At 39.6% G+C, this 14,004-nt stretch overlaps 1 long non-coding RNA gene across 1 annotated transcript in view; it reads right to left on the reverse strand.

Moving 5' to 3' along the window:
• Positions 1–7,176: 7,176 nt before the first annotated feature.
• The window catches only part of LOC120615654 (uncharacterized), a 79,131-nt gene continuing 72,303 nt past the window's right edge, over positions 7,177–14,004 (reverse strand). Inside the window, exons 2-3 of the long non-coding RNA XR_005656327.1 lie at positions 13,687–13,796; positions 7,177–9,032 (exon numbers count right to left, since the gene is read on the reverse strand). This is a non-coding gene — a long non-coding RNA (uncharacterized LOC120615654). The remainder of the gene's footprint in view (positions 9,033–13,686; positions 13,797–14,004) is intronic.

Raw genomic sequence — 14,004 nt, forward strand, 5'->3', positions numbered from 1 at the left:
TAAAAATAAAAATAAGGGATTGTAAGCTGACAAGGTCTTTGCAATCTGTGAGGTCAACCAAGGGTCGCCTGACCTAAAAAATAAAAATAAAAAAAAAATAAAGATACACTTCAAATTCAAATATACAACTACATTAAAAGTAAAAATATGGAAAAGACATATCATACAAACAGTAAACAAAAGAGATGGAGTGGCTATACTAATATCAAACACAATAGACTTTAAGAAAATATGTATTAGTAGAAATAAATAGAGACATTTTATAATGATAAAAGTGTTAATACACCAAGAAGATATAATGTTTTAAATATATATGCACCTAACAAAAGAACCATAAAAACAAAAAGCAAAAACTGAGAGAATCAAAGGAGATATAGACTAATAATTAGAGTTCAACATTTCAAGACTTGATATTGATAGGACAAATAGAAAATTAATAAAGATATAGAAGATCTGAAAAACACTGTTAACCAACATGATCTGACATTTATAGAATATTTTACCCAACAGCAGCAAAACACATTCTTTCAAGTACATGTGGAACACTCTCCAGGAAAAGCCATATGATAGGCCTTAAAACAAGTTTCCCTAATTGTAAAAGGATTGAAGGTATTCAAAACATTTTCTCTAACCACAATAAAATTAAATTAGAAAGCAACAACGGAAATTTGAGAAATCCTCAAATATCTGGAAATTAAACAACACATTTCTAAATAACCCTGATCAAAGAAGAAATCACAAGGGGAATTAGGAAATCTTTTGAACTGAATGAAAGGGAAAAGACAATGTATAAAAATTCTGGGATGCAACTAAAGAAGTGTTTAAAGAAAAAGTCACGGTTTTAAACATTTAAAGTCATATTCACTGTTTAGAAAAGCCATTGTTATGAATTAGAAAAAGTCTTATTGTTTGAACAGATTTTAGACTTTGTTGTTCAGTGTTGGTACCTCTTTGTCAAAGGTTTTTAAGACTTTAAATACAAATAAACACATTTCATATATATATGTATATAAACACATATATATTATAAAATGCTTTTTTAAGGAGCGGTTTTGTAGATAATTACTACCATGTATTGAGTTTCTACTATCTATGAGACAGTGAGCTAAGCATTTTATATATATGATCTCATTTAATAGTCACAATAATTCTATGAAGTATTATTAGAAACAAAGGCTTAGAAAGTTTATAACTTGCCTACATTAACATGTCAAATATTCAGCAGAGCTGGATTCAAACCAAGGTCTGTTCGAAGGCAGATAGTGGTCTTAATTTCTGCTCTAACCACCACTCTTTCTATATCTCAGAGATTTTGTTTTACTCTCAGGCTTTTATGTTTTACATAAAAGAAGACTAAGCCATGAAGACTAAGATGAGAAATCACTATTTCTCATCTATTGCAAACCTGTGACATAGGTTTGCAAAGCCCTGTGAGTGCTTGCTTTGGCAGTTCCATTCCTCAACATGCATAACCTTGTTTCACTTTGGGTTACTAAGACGTGAATTGTCTGCCTGCCCTCCAAAGCATATACTAAGTCATATATCTCTTGCTTTACTTCTACTATTCATATCTTTGTGTGTTCTTTTTTGGTCTCTAAATCAGTATGCCTGACTTTGATATAAACTCCTAGTAGTCAGGCACTGTCTGAAATAGAGGTTCACATTTTAGCTTGAAAAACAGTGGGCACTTTCTGACTTGATTAGGAAGACCAGTGTAAATAGCATTAACAAGAAATATTTATCAGACACAAAAATTTGTGGGACAAGGAAACATCCTGATAATGTCAATTGGGACAATACAATTAAATAAGAGCCTCTTTCAGATTTATGGGATGTCTAGAAATCACAAACTTATTTGTGATAAGTCCCAAATAACCAGTGTGTATTTAAAGAAAAAAGATAAAAACATCATTTTATAAGAATAACTATGTATCAAGTGATTGAAATCATGGACTGTGGATTTGATTTTTTTTTTTAATAAGTGAAAATAAGAGACTTCAGCAAAACTAGTTACATATTTTTTCCCCTGCCTATTCTTCCTTAGCTAGGGGAAAAAAAAAAAAAGGAATTTGGAAAGATTTTGAATGTATTTTCCCCAGTTATCTTATCTTGCAGATAAAATGGAGGCCCAAAGAACAAGTGAGGCCCCCAGAGACAGGAATAGAGTATTTTATTTATCACTGAATCTTCTGCACCTAGCATCACAGTTGGACCCTAAGAGGTGCCTCAGGAAGCATGTGGAGGGCGACCTACCAAATGGCACCCAGATTAGACCTAGAATGAAAATCTAAGTTTAAGATTGCTAAGGCTGGTCCTTGTTTCTGTACTTTAGGCTTTTATCTTAACGAATGCATATATTTATCATAGGAATAAAATTCTTTCTGCGACCCAACAAGGCCTTTGACCACTGTGAAGGGAGAAACAATGACTATACTGGGTTTTTCCCATCTGAGTCTTCATCTGGGCTTTCAAATTTCCAACTGAAGCTGCACCCAATGCCAGTCTCCTTATTGAGACTTAGAGGGGCTCCTTTCTCCTCTTTCTCCTGTGCCGGATGGTCTGAAACAAAGATCTCTGAACAGCTCTTCTCTCTAGTCACCTTGCCCCTGGTTTCCCTTTTAAATTTCTTTTTAAAATATCTTCTTTTCTATGAGTGCCTGTTCCTGAAATAGATACCTAGAGGAAGGCAGTAGAACTGGAGGATATCACGTCCCCAATTGCTATCTCTTCATTCCCTTAATTGCTCCCATATTGTTTTTTCTTTCCACTCTCTCAGCTTGCTGTCCTCGGTTACACCAAGGCTTGACTACTTTGCATTTCTATGGCTTATCTCCAGGCATCCTCTTCATTTTTTCTCCTTTTTCACTTTTGGGTATCGTTACTCTATATTCCTGAACTTAAAACTATGGTTGTCTGAGTGAGATCCCAGATAGTATGGGATCAACAGAAAGAATGAGCAGGTGGGCATAAGGGAAGCTGTTTTCTCTCAGTTCACTTATCAAGCCCAGTTTAAGAGCCTGGGCAGATTATCCCTGTGCCTTCACACTTCCTGACTGAAGTATGGGGGCTGTCTGCCAACATAATGCCTGGCCCATGCCCACTTAAGTGTCCTGAGTTGGTTTTTTCTGGATCACCAAGGGGAGAAGAAAGGTTAATACTTGCAGAGAGCACCACAGTAGGTGGGCTTTAGGAAACAGTGTTGAATTGTGATGAATATTAATCTAAGAGGGTATGAAAAATGAGAGTTGCTTATGTGAATGAGGCAAGGTCACTGTGGGTGTGGTGTGCAAGGAATGGCTTCAAGTGTCAAAGACATGGGGTGTTAAGGATGGCAATGGGTGAAGAAACAGCAAGGTCAGGAAGTCAGAGGCAGATTAAGATCTGAGACCTAAATTCAGAACCAGGTTCATGGATAGAAATTGTAGGCTACTGTGCCTCCTTTATCTGGCACCTGTGTATATAACAGGGATGGAGTGTTCTGCTGAAGGAACTGAATGGAGTTTTCTTCTCCCTAATTCCCCACACATGAGTCAATCATGTTCAGGTATTGGGAGAAAGGCAGATACCTGTGGTCCAAGGGACTGGGCCAAGGGTTTAGCTCCTTGAGGTGACCTTCCTCTTAGTTGGCTGGGTCTCTTCTCATTCAGCCTCAGACAGACAGACTGAGCCTGAGGTATTGTCAGAAGTAGGAAAACTAAAGATGACTGGTCAGTATATTATTTTTTGTCCCAAGTTTGTAACTACTTTATCATTTAAAACCTTTGTCTCGTTTTCTATATTCAATCAATCATATCTTTTTATAATCCCATCTTTTAGGAAACTTTCAAGATCTAAAATCAGAATTAGTGGGGACAATATTAATTTCATTCAAGCATGTATTGAGCACCTATCGTGTGCACCACATGCAGAGAGGAAGCCTTCTTGGGAAGGGAAAAGAACATGGGAGACTGTAGATTCTGCTCCATCATTTAGATGCCCAAGCACTTTGTGGTTGAAATTCCTTTCTTATTTATCTTTTTCCATCATGGACATTCAATGACTAGCAGTGCTCAATATACTTTTGTTGATTTGGGTTGTTTGCTATTGACAGCTGAGGACCTCAACATTTTCTATTAGTATACTGTGATTGGGCAGTTTTCTGAGCAGTCTGAAAACAGCTGGGATTAGTTGTGAATAGTAATAATGTAGCATTATTTGTATCTAAATGAAACTACAGTGACAGAAGTGGAGAGGAATGGAAACAGCAAGGAAGAAAGAAAATTTTCAAAAGAATGAGGGCAATAAAGAGGAGTGGTAGAAATAAAAGAAGAGGTAGCTAAAGGGGACCATTAGAGAAGCGACCAGCAGACTCTATTCATGAGATGAGATATGTCAGCCACAAAGAAAAGAAAATGGAGCTGTGTTCCCAAGGAACAAAAAGTTATCACTGTGCTGTACACTAACAGCTCTTAAATGTGCCAAGAACACTCACCAAATGCCATGCCTGTGTGTATATTTGCAAGGTTGGCAAGCTCTACAATATCTCAGCTAAGTGAACATAAGATGGAAAACAAAGACAAGCAGTTTTTCCTTGCGAAAAAAAAGTCACTAAAAATATTCCATGCATGTAATGATTAGTACCAAGCCATTTGCCATCAAGAATGATCTGAATATAGAAGTTCAACTGTGCATATACTTAGGTACTTGTTGGCCTTGTTGTACACCCATAAACCCTTTCTTGGGAATTTAGAGGAGCATGACTTGTAGAGTCACTGGTACAGAGTAAAGGGAAGGGTGGGAGCAGAAGCAAGTCAGGATGATTTAATCCCATCTGCCCCTACTCACCTTCTAGCACACCTCCCACCTTCTCGTATAGCCTCCGGCATCATCAGATATTGCTTGTCCTTCTTAGGCCTAAACTAATGAAAAGATGGGATAAGAACAGAATGAGTAGAAAGATGCTACCTTCTAGCAGGTTTAGGGAGTCATATCTCCACTCTCCCTCAATTGCACCCTACAAGCAGGAAAGGTCAGCTTGCTCAGCTAACGGCTTTTGTGGCCCGAACCATTAAGGGACAAACAAAACACAAATGCTGTGGTGAAAGAAGCAGGGGATTGGATCCTGGCTCCCCTAGTGCCTGATAGAGCAAATGAGAAGCCCCACATGTCCTCAGTCCTGAGTTTCTTTACCTCTAAAGTGGGATTAATATATTTCACCTCTGTTGTAAACAAGATAATGTAAATGGAAAAACTGTACAAAAGTGCTGGAAGATGGTATCCCTGGCCTCCAATAAGTTCACAGGAGGGTCTGAGCTTTGCTGCTGGTTCTTTCTTCCATTTATCCCAGCACTGTGGCAATTATCACTAGTGTTGTGCCCTAAGACCACCTGGCTTTGTGGAAATAAACTCTCTGAAGAACTCTGACAACTTTCTATTTTTGCTCCTCTCCAGTTCCTTCTTCTCCAGGGCAACAACATACACAATGCCATTTTGCAATTTATTTTCCTTCCCTGCTCTTTGTGGCTTGGCTTCTATGGCCTGGCCATATTAGTTTTGGATGGCCTTGGGCTGTTTCGGCCTCAGAGCTGGCATGGCCTTGTTATGCCAGCTGGAGAAGGACAACACACCTGTGGGTGTGCAGGCTGCGTCTAGGAGGTGGCTGGGCAAGGGTCCTAATTACTTGAGGGTGACACAAGGCTTGCCAGCATGACTTCATCCGTTTACTTTCACCAGACTCTCTGAGCTCTATGGAGAGGCTCAGGGTGTTTGTGCAGCTGCCCCAGCCCCTGTGGGAATAGTCTATCTTACCTGCGGATCGCCCACCCTTTCTGGCCTCTAGGCGGACATCTGTACTCAAGCTCAGGCCACTCTCAGATATCTGGCTTATAGACTATTCATACTGCTGTCTTTTCTTCTCAATGTTTGGAAAACTTATTATTTTAAACAAGAAAACTTAAAAACAGATGGGTTGTGGTTTCCAGGCTTCATGTCTCCAAGAACATGATAGAAACCAGGAGTCAACCCATCTAACTCTTTGGGACCTGATTCTGCATTTCTTATATTGGTAAAGTTCTCACTGAAGATAGAGGGAAGAAGCCAGATGGGAAGAAGCCACAGCTCCCTGCCAGAAGTGTGCCTCCCTCCCTCCCATTGCCATTCTCTCTTCAGCAAGAGCACTTGGGATGGAGGCTGACTAAGCTTCATGTGCTGTCTCATTCACAGAAGATGCTGATCCATTGTCTGGAGTATACTGTTGGAGTTGTTTTGCAGGGGTGGTGACAGGAGCTGATGAGTCACCAGTAGTCTCTACCCCAGTCTCTCTTGCAGACAAGCTCTTCTTCAGAATAAGGAGTTCAGCACTCATGGGATGTAGGACCATGTTTTTGTCTGTGAAAAGTGGACCTTTGAAGGTCCACTTTTCAAACCCCATCATCCCTCTTAGAGGAAAAGGATGAATTGTTCCCAATGGGCTCCTCAGCTAAATGTGACATTAAGTAACACGGCCACATGGAGCTGGGGATGGAACACGAGAGACCAAACTCTGCTTCTTCATCATACCCAAATAAGAGGTCTGGGTAGAAAGTAAGTCTTGTGAGCACAGAATAAGTATTTGGAGAAAACATAATAAATACTAATCATAAACATTTTCATAGTAAGGAAAACTTCTCATAGTACCATGGGGTTGCTGGGGGCCAGGCTCATCTGTGATCACTCTCCATGTGGCTTCCTGAAGTCTGCAGGAGAGTATATTCTGAGATATGGGCCCCTTACACAGTGTTTCCCAAAATGTGTTCCATGGAGCACTTGTCCTTGGAAGTCATTTTATTAGGAAAGGTTTTCATGGTCAAATAAAATTTTGAAATGCTACATTCTCTGCTAAGAGATTTACAATATACATTAACAATTTAAAACATATACTTAAGAAAACATTTAACTCAATTTAACCTCGTGTTTCCCAAATTTATTCAAAGATAGAATGCAATCTGCAAAATATCTGTGGAGCACATTTTTGAGAATGCTGCTTTACTGGAAGATATTACATGACATCTGCAATGTGCAATAGCTTCTCTTCAAGTTAATTCTTGAAGTTAATTCTCCTCAAGAATCACAGCCTAGGTTCATTTAAATGGATAAGTGGTCTGTGCTCGTTCAGAGCTGGGTTTGCAGCCCTCTTCTGCTTAGTAGAAATATGATGTTACATCCTTAAGAAGGATGGGGAGGGTAGGGGGGAACTCTTGTCTTTAAAAACTAACTTTCTCACATTGATGTTAAAAACTTTAGGGCTTCAAAAATAATCATGCTATGAGACTAGAAGGTTATCTTCTTCAACAGTTTTCCATCAGGATCTGTGTTCTGGAATAGTCACTTAGGAAATCTGGGCAGAGGTATGATTTTAAGCATCTGAGAGTCAGAGACTTAATTTTCCATTGTTCCCCAAAGTAACACAGGCTTGTGCATGTATGAGACACCTGATTCTAGATTTAGTGAATGGAATTCATAGGGCTTTGTTTCATATGTGGTCTGGGAACAGAGTGAGTGTATAGTCCTTAGTCTGGGTCATCCCATACTTATTTTTCATGTCTCAGGTTTTTCATGTACAAAAATTTATCTGAGATTTGGAAATGCTTAGTCAAAGCCCCAAATATTCTGCAGAACTCCTTCAGGCACTTCAGTTCTGGATTCACTTACAAAGATTTCCTATGCAACTCTTCACACATTTTCTTGAGGACACTGTTCTTGCTGGCACATGTCTCAGTATTCTCGTCTCACTTGCTATTCTTTTTGATAATCCATCATGTGACCACTTTCAATCTCACTGTTCTGTGTTTTTCCTCCTGGCCATATTTTGCTGTGTTTAATTCACCTGTAGCCCAGCCTAGACCTCTAAACTAGCTTCAAAACCCTGGTAGAACATTCTGTCTCCTTACAGTTACACTTGAAAATGGTTCCAAATTAGCCTTAGTATTAGCTAAAACATCCATAAAACCTGTTCCAATGGATAAAACAGGTTAAACCATCTTTTTCCTCCCCCAACCCACTAACCTATTTCATGTCTGCTATAGATTTACTTTCAAAGGAGAACGAAGTGAAAGGGGAACACACAAGACCATGTCAAGTTCTAGGGTTGTTTTAGTTTCCCGGTCTTGATAAATTTACCCAAGTAAGAAAACATTTCCCCTGAAGCCATCTCTGCTGACCTTTCTGTGTCACCTCTGGAGTTTGATGGCAAATTAGTGACTCCTGAGGTCAAAAGAGATGTGGCTTCAAAGGAAAAAATGTTGGCTGTTGGTGCATTCATTGGCCAGCATTCCCTCTCTTGTTACTTTTGATTGATCCTTAAATATGGAAGGAGACAGAAAATGCCCGCCAGTCACTCCCCCAAGTCACCCCCAACACACGCTTGTAATTACAGCGTGATCACTGACTGTGTAGCGAATGTGTGCTCAACTTGCAGCTCCTTTTTTATAGCCTCTGCAGAGCAGATAGTATTATGTGACTCGAAGTAACTCAATAAAAATCTTCGACTAAATCTGTGTTTACATGATGTTATAAAGAGAAAAAAATAACTCCAGTAACTCTTTTGTCAAATGATGTACACTTTTTTCCGCCTGAAATATCCAGCAGATCCATGCAGTGGAGACCCTGTTCAAATGTGCAAGGAGTCATCCGTGCATGAGAATCGTCCCTACATTCATTTCTTGGATGACTCTTGTATAAAATTATGTTCTTTCAGCGTGCAGAAATGTCTCTACCCATCTCTTTCCAAGAGCTGAGCTGGGATGGGCTTAGGTGGTGCTTAAAAGCCATCACCCAAAAGGAACTCTGCAGAAACCACAAAATAATTTGCAAGGCACATAGAAAAACAGTTGCTTCAGATGTGCCCTCAGCACTCACACACATTTACACGGCTTGGGGAGTTTTGCTTATTCCATGATTAGCTCCATATGTCTCCGTTTGGCTTTCTTTTTGTTCCTTGAACCCATCCTCTCTTCCTTTGTTTGCTCTGCTTTCCTCTGAAGATCACGTGTGTGTGATGACTATCTAGATGGCACCTGGGAAAACAAACACAGAAACCTACCTCAGAATAACATGGTAAATGGTAGAGCAAGGGGAAGTGAGCTGCCTAACAGTGCCGGGGCTACCCAGGGGGATTTCTTCATTTCTGAAAGCTCCTAATGGATGTAGGGCTCTAAAATTTCCTCATTTAGAACAAACAGGAAGTGTCACCATGAGAGTCACACCTTGTTAAAATCTTCTGTTCTCTTGCCTGATACTTTTAGCTTCAATATTGCCATGGGCGAGGAGAATGTGAGCAAGATTTTAAAATAATTGTGTAATCGACCACCTGGTTTTCATAACAATATCTGGCCCAGGACTGTGTAAGACCTTAGGCAACTCTTTTAACCTGGGAGGTATCTAATCTGAAGGCAATTAAAATTGGTGTTAGCTGTAGCCACCTGGAAATGAGTTCTGACTCACTTTGGGTAATAGTTTTGAGGTCAAAAAGATATTTTACAGTGCTGCTTCATTGGATCTGAGAGCTCACTGTGGGACCAGAAGTGGTTCTGGATATACGCAGATTATAATAAAATTACCTTTTTTGAAATGTTAATGCTTATTATGTGCCAACCATAATCTGACGTCATTATATAAAAAACCTCACACGGAAGGTACTTTTATTATCATTTTTATTTAGCTGTGAGAAAACCGAAGATTAGAGGGATGGAGTAGCCTATCCAAGGCCACACTGCTAAAATGTGGCTGAGCTACCACTTGATCCCAGGCCAAGTTTAATCCAAAGGTCAGTCACTTAAGCCCTCTGCTAAACCCTCTACTGGAATGTAGCAAAAGGTAGGACAGTGAAGTGGGCCATCTGAGGTTCTTTGCTCTGAACTGGGGTGAAAAAACATGAAGTTAGGCACTCTGTTTTTGAATTTGGGTCTCAGTTCCATTTGCTCGTGTGAAGCCTGGGTGAACATTGTTGTTGATAATGGCAGCATTTCTGATGGGCTCTGAACAGCTCCCTGATAGCAGTCCCTTCCTCAGAGAGTTTTGTGATTGAACAAGAAAATGTTTACAAAGTGCCTGACAAATACTAAGTGCCCATAAAATAAAGGTTACTGGATGTTTTTTCCCACTTATGAAACTACATGTTGAAAATTTTCAAGCCATTTCACAATGGCAATTTCTACTATTTTTCTTCCCTTTCATCTTCCCCAAATCATTTATATTCAAGTTAGAAATCTGTCTTTTATGTTAGTTAGGGCTCAGTTTACTGAGTTCTTTTTTCCAAAGTGAGTGATATTCTTTACATTTGAATACAGTAGCTTCTACTATGGCAATTCCCTTCTGAGTATTTGCGGCAAGGAGGCGGGGGGAGGTAATAATGATGAGTATTCATGGGGTAATAATGATTCTAATTATAATAATGATTTCCATTTATTTAGTATTTAGTATGTGCTAAGTCCATTTACATGCACTTTCAATTAAATCTAAAATAATTCTATGAGATAAGTATTATTTTACCCATTTCACACATTAACAATGACACCTACTTTCTTCAAGCAGTTAATGTTTAGTTTGCCTGGTCACAGATTGCTGATGCATACCCCAAATCTGTGGGTATCATGACAGCTCCCCTTTCTCTTTCATAAAGAACAGTCCATTTTCAGGCAACCGTTCCCAAGCACAGTGTCTGCCAGCCACAGGAGGTTTCCTAACTTCTCAGTATCATCATGTGCTATCAGTCTTCGTATCTGTGTGTCCTTAGACTCCCTCCACCATATGGTCTCCATAAACAGTTCCTGGCATATCACTCCCTCCATACTTCCTGCCCACTGGAACTACGTTTCCATGAACTCTCACATTCAAAAGCATGTCCTCAAGCAAGAGGCATTGAAGCCATAGGACAGACACTATGGCACATGTCTCTAGAAAGCCATTTTTACTCCAGATTGGGGGCTCTTAACTAGTCAAGTAATTTTAACCAGTAACTTAAAATTTAAAGCTTTTTTATAGCAAAACATTTGATAGAGTAGAATGCAACATTTACATATATTTTAAAATAATACAATCTTAGAGAAGAATGTATCCCCAGAGACAGATGATAAACATGTACTCATGTGCCTCTAGTAGGTCCTTTGGTGGAAAAGACTGAGAAGATTTTTGACTATGATATTTATTAACACATATTTACAGTAACTATCCGGGATTTAGGGTAAAAAAGCAGTGTCTCTGAGTCCAACCTGATAGAAGCTGCCAATGTAATAGATGGCAGATGTATTTTGTTGAAAGCCCAAATCAAAGCTATGAAAACAACTCTGGAACTCCCCATGAGAGAAAGCTGTATTCAGAGGAACAGTGTTTTGGGAGCAAGAAAGGAAAAGTCCTTTTTTTTTCTAAAGGGATTTCCATCACATGCTCTCAAAGACAGCATTACAGGGAGATCATAGCAGAAGCGAGGGTATAGTACTTATTTATGGAACTTATCATTGGCAAGACATGTCTACCATGTATGGGTGAGACATATGGACATATCCAAGAAATATACCCACAAGTGAAAGTAGCAGAAATGATGCATTTATATTGGGTTCATTCATTCCACACATTTATTGAGGGTCTACTACATGCTAAGTGGTCTACTAAGTGGTGAATGAGTATCACATTGAACCATCTTTCAGTAATTCACTCCCATAACTTCACCCTGTGGTGGGGATACCTCCTGTCCCTAAGTATCAGAAAATTCTTTATCTGCTTCTAGTCCCAAGTACTTGCTTGGAAGACAGAAACCTTCAAACAGATTGGGCTTAATTAATTTTTCCCCCTACTCAGCCAGTGATCCTTCTTAGCACTAAATTTAGTATAAAATATCATAAGAAAAAGCTCCGTGCTGTTCGCACTGACAGGTCACCTTGTTACTTGTCTCTGAACAAGCATTGAGAGACCAAGTGCACGAAAACAAATCAATGATCCCCTGCTTCTAAAATAAAATCACCTTTACGTGTATATAAACCAGAAGAGCTTATTGTTACAATCTTCCATTATTACTAACATCATCCAAAAGCACTAACTGAGGGTTTAATTTCTGGGAATCTTATACTCACCATTGCTCAGAGAAAGTCTTCCTCTTCTATGTGTTTACAATTGAGGAAAACAAAAATGAGGCAGATAGACGCCAAAAGGAAATAGACACAACTAAATAACAAACACTGGACAAACACAAATAGATAAGAATAAATATTGGCTTTGTATAAAAGCCAAGAGTGTAGTGCATTCTATCGCATTTTACAGAAAAGAACCTTGTTCCCATAGATAGGGAGCCATCATTGTGTCCTGGCCTCCCTGGACTCTGCAAGGATTGAAAGTCCCTGAGGAAGTTTGATGTGACTTGCAGTGTACCATTTTGGAAAGGTTAGAGGGTGTGAAGGGCTTCTGGACCTTTGTTAAACAGTTGAGAAAGCGAGGTGGAAGGAAGTAGGACTGTTACTTCTTTTTTTTTGGAAAGATGGCTCCTTGTTAGGGAGGAGGCTGGAGTTGTCACTTTGCAAAGTCCCTTCAGCCCCCAGATCCTCTAAATCAGCTTTCTAATCACTATTTTTTGCAATAAAGGCAGAGATAATTGCCCCCATTTCCCCACCGCTCTGCCTCAGTGGGAAGGGATGATTAGGAATAACTGATTCACACATCCCCAGAGAGAGGGAGCTGCAGAGAAAAACTTGCCTCCGCCAAACATTCTGATGTCCACCAAGCAAGCAAAACATGTGGATGTTTGGAAATATCTAAATAATCAGTGCCTTTTGTGCAGAGTACGCCATGCTTATATTTAGTATAAGGAAGACTTGGCAAGAGACTAGAGTGTGTGTGCATGTGTGATGTGTGTAAGTAAGAGTGTATGTGTGTGTGCTTGTAAATATATGTGTGTATATGGGAGTGTTTGAGTATGACTGTATGAAGTGAGTTTGCGTGTGTGAGAATATGCGTGGGAAGTTATGTGTGTATATGAGTCTTATGGCATGCGAATATGCCAGTTTGTGAAAGTGAGTGTAGGCATGCATGAGAGCTAGTTTTGATTGTGTGCATGTGTGTGTGTGTGTGTGTGCTGCGCAGACACATGGACTTGTGTCTGAGGGCTCTTGGAGAACAAGAACCTGGATTACAGCTGGTGATATGGGCAGCATTTCCTGAAATTGCTTCTGACTCATAAGCACTCTGAGACCAGCTAAAACAATACAAAAACAATTCAAATATGCAGAAACTTAGGTTTACTTTCTTTTGGTTAGTTCACTTAAGGGAAGTTGTTATTGAAAAAGGAATTTATCTGAAGGTTTCCTGGGCCCAGTAGAGGCACGGCCTCTATCTATCCTGACTCGGTGTGACCTTTTGCTCATCTTCATTGCTGGGCTGTATCAGGCTGTGTATGTCAGCCACAGTCGTAACCAATGTTGCTCAGAGCTGAAAGTTTCAGAATTATCTCTCTGACCTCATAGTGGTTTTCACGCCATGGCATGAGCATCTAATGGAAAACACAGGAAGCTGGAAGTCAGAAGTGTCTGTGTGACTTAGGGAGGATCAATTAAGCTCTCAGAGCTTAGCCCATTCTCTAGCCAACCTGGAATCAATAACATCTGCCTTACCTGCTTTGGAAACTCACAAAAAATATGAGCTGATAGTAGAAGGACATTTAAAAAAATATAATTTGATGATCACCTTTTGATACCAAGCAGTAAAGTCAAGAGTCTCTGCAAGTTGGCCCCTGTGGTCTCTGATGACCAGTATGAATTTCTTTAGGTTTCCATTGTTTTTGACAGCATAACTGCCTACGAAAGGAGAGAGAAAAAGAAATATCTCTTTCATTGACCGTCCCAATTCATCAATTTAGAATAAATCTTTTTGTTCCATTTTCTCTAAACGAAATTTTCTTTTGGAAATTCCCGGACTTCTACCTTTGCACATATACTCCAGTTTTAGCCTCCATCCCTCCTTCAGAGAGTCGCCTCTCCCACACACATCTGAAGCCATCATCTC

Source organism: Pteropus medius, unplaced genomic scaffold (assembly GCF_902729225.1).
Source record: "Pteropus medius unplaced genomic scaffold, Ma_sr-lr_union100, whole genome shotgun sequence".
Lineage (NCBI taxonomy): Eukaryota > Metazoa > Chordata > Mammalia > Chiroptera > Pteropodidae > Pteropus > Pteropus medius.